The following is a 5509-nucleotide window of genomic DNA, read 5'->3' as shown; positions in this document are numbered from 1 at the left end:
ACAATGCAAAATCAGGACAGTATTTTATTCAGATCCATACAGTGGATTTCAAAGCTGATATTTTACCCTCCTTATATATACAAAGGTGGAATTCTAAGCACATAGGAAGGGCAGAACGGTGTAAATGACAGCAGCCATGTGGAACAGAATTTTGCCATAAAAGTGTTGTGAAGGGGTATATCATCGAGGTGCCTAGGGTTGGAGGTCTATCAGGATGAGAGGAACATTGCAATTATCCCCTCTGAGATGAATTAACAGAAATCTGCTCCATACTTGTACAAGACTTGTAACGCTGTGATCTACCAGAGTTGTAGTGTAGTTAATCTGAGACATAGATTTTATAAAGGTGCTAACTGGTGTTTCATCATGCCCTGGGGGTGTTTCATTTTCATACAAGGACTTGTTTGGAGAAATGCTGTGTGAGCCTTTAAAACAGATTGCCTGCTGTCAAAAGGACTATTTGAACAGTCATAATGGTTCCTTTATGCAATATTTTGGAAAAACAGTAATTTAAAACTACGCTTTTTAAAAACTCCAAGTAGTTGGAATCCTAAAAAACCTGAGTAAATCTGAGAAGCTCCTTTCCCTTATTCTGAATTATGACAATTTTGGGAAGGAAAAAGGAGTAAAGTTATTAGAAAGAAATTGAACGTATACATCTTTAATATGAATGTCATGTTCAAAAAGCATTTACAGTTTTCTTCATGTCACAATGCTAGTGCATTCCTTTTCCTTTAAGCAGAGAGCATCTGTTTCCAAGAAGGGACAAATACAAGAACAAAATATGATATGCTCATGAAGGGGGGAAATTGCATATTTCTTCTGGGGACATTCATTTTACTTCACTTCAGACCGCTGGAAAAGGTGACTGGGAAAGACACTGTTCACTCAGCAGCCATGCTAACTTGTACTGCAGTTTGGTCAGAACTAATAAATTAAACAAAGGTCTGACTCCAGACACAGCGACTCCTGGCAACATCTAGATTCTGTAGAAAGTTATTTCTGGCAATTCAGTTGATTGCACTCTTTCTTTTCAGTTGGTACCTGACTGCCAGAAGCTGGGACTGGACAACAGGAGCTGGATCATTCAATATTTGCCCTATTATGTTCATTCCCTCTGAAGCATCTGGCACTCGCCACTGTCAGAAGACAGGATACTGGGCTAAATGGACTATTGGTCTAACCCGGTATGGCCATTCTTTTGTTCTTATAATACCCCAATATTGCGATATGGGACATTGTGCTGCTGGAGAAGGTGCCATCGTATGGATGAGATGGAAAGCAGAGGGCCTGACTGCTTGTGTTCGGTAAAGCTCCCATGGCATTCAAGTTTCAGAGGTTTAGCTTTGGTGTCCTAGCTAAATATCAATTTGTGTCATTCTCTTTTCTACCGATGTACAACCCTCCCCCCACTTCAGTTTCAGCTAAATAAGATATGCCTCACCTTGTCTGTTTCTCATTGGTGTATGCTGTTAAGACTCCATCTGTGAGGTACTGAGCACCTCCTGTGAAATGCTGAATGCTCTCATCTCCCATTGATTGCAGTGGTAGCTGGGGGCACTCGGAACCAAACACGGTTGTTCCCTTAAATAGCTGCTGCATTTCGTCTCACAGTGGTGGATGCCATGATTCCTTTGTAATTTAAGAGCCTCCTCTTGCAATCCTAGCTCAGGCACCAAAACTCCACTTGACTGCAAAGGGAGTTTTGCCTGCACCAAGGGACCTAAAGCACATTTCTGGTTAAGACAGTATTGCCAAAAGCAAACATTCAAAAATCACGAGTCAGACCTCCAGAAATCATGAGATCGGGTTGAAAATCATGAGATTTTTAAAAGAATAATTATTGGTGGAGCCAGGCTTGAGGAATTCAGCAGGACATGCACAATTGTATTTGGAATATTTGCACAATCTGCTGTAAGTGGCATCTCACTTCAGCATCTCAAGTAGGTGGCTCTTGGTTTGTGAGCACACCACTACTTCTCTGCTTCTCCTCCCCCCCCGCTCCAAATTCAAGCCCTGCTTTCCCCTTAAAATATCCTATCCCTCACATTCTCTGCCACACCCACTCCCCTCCACCCACATCAGCCCCCTCCAGCCTCCAAGATTTCCCTATCATAGCCCCACACCTAGGTTGCATCCTGCCCCCTAACTTTCCATATCTCTTGACAATTTCCTGTCCATTCCCAGCCCAGGAGCACTGGGAGCAGCCATCTTCTCCGAAGACAGCCTGGCTTCAATGCCATTGGAAACAATAGCAGGTAGTAGCTGTCTTTGCAAGGGGAAGCAGCATTTCAAAAGCTAGCTATAGGGGAGTAATAGCCATTTTGACTGAGGGAAGTCTGCGGCTTCAGTCCCATTTGAAAATAATGGGAAATATTTTACTACTTTGAATGAGTACAAATGTGTGGTATCAGTAATGAGCCCATGAGAAACTTAAAATAACCCCATCAAATATCATGTGCTTTTCAATAAAATCACAAGAGTTGTGTGAATTAATAGCTCACAAGCAGGCCTTAGAATCTGAAAAAGCACTGGCTCTTTATAGAACATCACATCAAGTTGGAGATTTCCGTCCTTGTCTTGAAAGTACTAAGATATCTAGGCCCAGGATGATCATCCAAAACTCCGGGACCTTGACTACTCCTAACAATTCTGCTCCTTGGTACAAAGGAATTGCTCACTGTAAGGGGTAAAGCTCATTTATATATGGGACAGGACATTCTTGGCAGGCAGTCCAAGAGTGTAGAACTCAGGGTATGTCTACACTGTGATTAAAAAATCCACAACACTGAGTCTCAGAGCCCAGGTCTTATGGGGCTCAGGCTGTGGGGCCATACAGTTGCACTCATTGGGTCTCAGAGCCTGGGCTCCAGCCTGAGTCTGATCATCTACACTGCAATTTTATAGCCCCATAGCCCGCACCCCATGACCTGAGTCAGCTGCTCCAGGCCAGCCACAGCCATGCCATAGGTCTTTCATCAAAGTGTAGATGTACCTTCAGGCCTTCATGACATAAGGGTGACCACAAATCTGGCTACTTTCTGGTTCAAGTGGAAAGTGCACTTCTTCAGTCTCACTTCCACCTAACAAAAGCATAGAGCAATACACTTTAAAACAACAAATCCTAACAAATAAAAAACACCCTATGCATTTTTTTCCCAGGGAGAGGAATGAAGAAGTAACTTTTCTTGACAGTTGTTAGTCACCTCACTTTATAGTCAAAAGTGGTTCAGATATGATGGTGATGGATGAGGTATAAGAAACTGGGAGAGAGGGAGAGAGAGATCCCTTGAACAAAATGGTTTTCAGATTATCAAATTTCTAATAAATAACTAGTACCTGATTTATGCTGTAATTTACAGTGGGGGTAAGTAATTAATATATTTAAGTATCTTATCATTAAAGCTGAAAAATATCCCCAATTATTCCTGTTTAAGGCCAATTCTGCTCCCAATTGAAGCTAATGGTTATAATAAGCTATAGTTGTCTCTTCCTTCACCAAGATGCCCTTTATTAGAATTGCATTATTAACACACTTTATAAACTCTCATCCACAAATGATGTTTCTATTTTATATTATGGATTTTTTTTTTTTTTTTAGTGAATCTAGTGCTCATGAAAAATGCCACATTGGCAAACCTGTGAAGCCACATATTTATCCACAGAAGAGGAGCAGCATGGGCAGCAAGCAGTAGGGAAAGCTTCCCCGCACTGATTCAACTTGGAGGAATCACAGAAGAGCTTGACAGGAGGTTCAGTTGTTTACATTCATTCAACCATATTCAGGTACCAGTAATAAGGAATTCAGTAAGTGTTAATTATGATGATGTTTTAGAGAAAGGATAACGATGCACTAGAAACTGAAATGCTATTGCCTACTTATCCTATATAGGCTACCAAAAACAAAAAAAGAAGCCATCATGTGGTGACAAATCAATCAACTAGTAGCCTGGACCAAATTTATACTGAGGTCTTAGAGATAAAAATCTTCATATCCATTTATCAGTCCTTTGAACCATCCATTTCCCCTATGTTTTTATGCTTGTAGCTCTTGTTGTGCCACGGTCTTTCATCAAACTTTCACTCTTTCTTCATGTAAGATCCCGGTCTGTGGTAGATAAGGGGTCAGAATCTGAACTTGGAACCCAGTTGAAATTTTGCATCCTGCATGTAGTTCTCTAATGCTAAAGCAAAACCAGTGAAGCAAATGACCTCAAATGATGGAATGATCAAAATTCAAATCCAAATCTGAATTTTTGCTCAACCCCTTCTGTGCTAACTATATAACTCCTATGCACAAACACATCTTGAAATGAATATGTTAAAGCTGGATATTGAGCCAGAGATTAACAAATAGTAGAATAACATCAGTCGTTGTATTTTCTGATGAGTAAAAATGCTTAGAATAATTTACTATTGTATGAAGTAATGCAGCTGTCTTACTTAAAATATTCCTCCCTTCCACATGGAGAGAGAAATGACCACAAGAAGTGTTCCAGAAAGCCATTTCATTCCCATGTGGCTTGTTTTGCTAAATGAGTTACAATAAAGATCTGCTCCAAATGGTGCATTTTTTCCTGCCTCAACTTATTTTGTACTTGTTCAGTAAAATAGATTCCAAAAAAGACAGGATTGTAATTTTTAATAAGATTTGTTAAAAATAGCAGAGCTGTGGTCAGAGAAATGACCGCAGGAAGTGATTTGTTTCCTGTGATCATTCCTCCTCCTCCTCTGCCACTGGCCTTTTTTAGAATATCAGCAGAAGAGAAAATGTTTCATTAACCTGATTTAAAATTCATCATAAATAGCTAATTAATTGTATAATCTGCTATCAATCTAATAAATTACATGTGAGTTTGAGTCTTTGGAGGGTTGGGGGCTTAAGCAGTTAGAGAATTGTCAGAGCAGCAAGTGCTCTCAGAGATCACAGTGACACAATGGTGTATAGGACAAGTGTCTTTCTAATGTTGATACAGGGCCAAATTCTTAGCTCAGTGCACACCCCTTTTACTGGTCTGTGTGCCAGAGAGTTCTGGGGAGGCTATCAATGGAAGGAAGCACTACTCCCCAGGGTTTGTGCCCATCTGGTCCATGAGAGGGAAATGGTTTGTGAATTAATGTAGCGGTAGATCTAAGGACATCACCTCTTTCTTCCACTACGAGCCTACCACCTAACTCTCACTACAGTGTAACACCGAGACCCCATGGAGCACAAGGTTTGCAGACCTCCTGAGATGGTACTCTGCCTTCCCCCACTTCCGACCTCCCAGCAGACCCAGTATGATACATGCCAGAGCAGGTATTAAAGTTGCTACTGTGATGACTATAACAGTTTTGGGTTCACATATGTACTTGTACATTAGTTATCAACAGAGTGTGTAAGCATCTACTTAACTACAGTTTAACAGATATGTCTCCTCCTGGAACTTTGCTAGTGTTTTAGGATTCCAACAAAAGTGATCTATTTAAACAGTTGTGCACCTTTTCCTCAGCAATGCCATAAAAGGAG

At 40.8% G+C, this 5509-nt stretch overlaps 1 long non-coding RNA gene across 1 annotated transcript; it reads left to right on the top strand.

Moving 5' to 3' along the window:
- The first annotated feature begins 1037 nt into the window (after window positions 1–1037).
- On the top strand, window positions 1038–4567 carry LOC135982691 (uncharacterized). The gene is made up of 2 exons (XR_010600227.1): window positions 1038–1187; window positions 3602–4567. It is a non-coding gene; the product is annotated as an uncharacterized LOC135982691 (long non-coding RNA).
- The last annotated feature ends 942 nt before the right edge of the window (window positions 4568–5509 follow it).

This window comes from Chrysemys picta, chromosome 1, assembly GCF_011386835.1.
Source record: "Chrysemys picta bellii isolate R12L10 chromosome 1, ASM1138683v2, whole genome shotgun sequence".
NCBI lineage: Eukaryota > Metazoa > Chordata > Testudines > Emydidae > Chrysemys > Chrysemys picta.
Note: the sequence above shows the minus strand (reverse complement) of the source record. Positions and strands in the feature narration are given on the sequence as shown.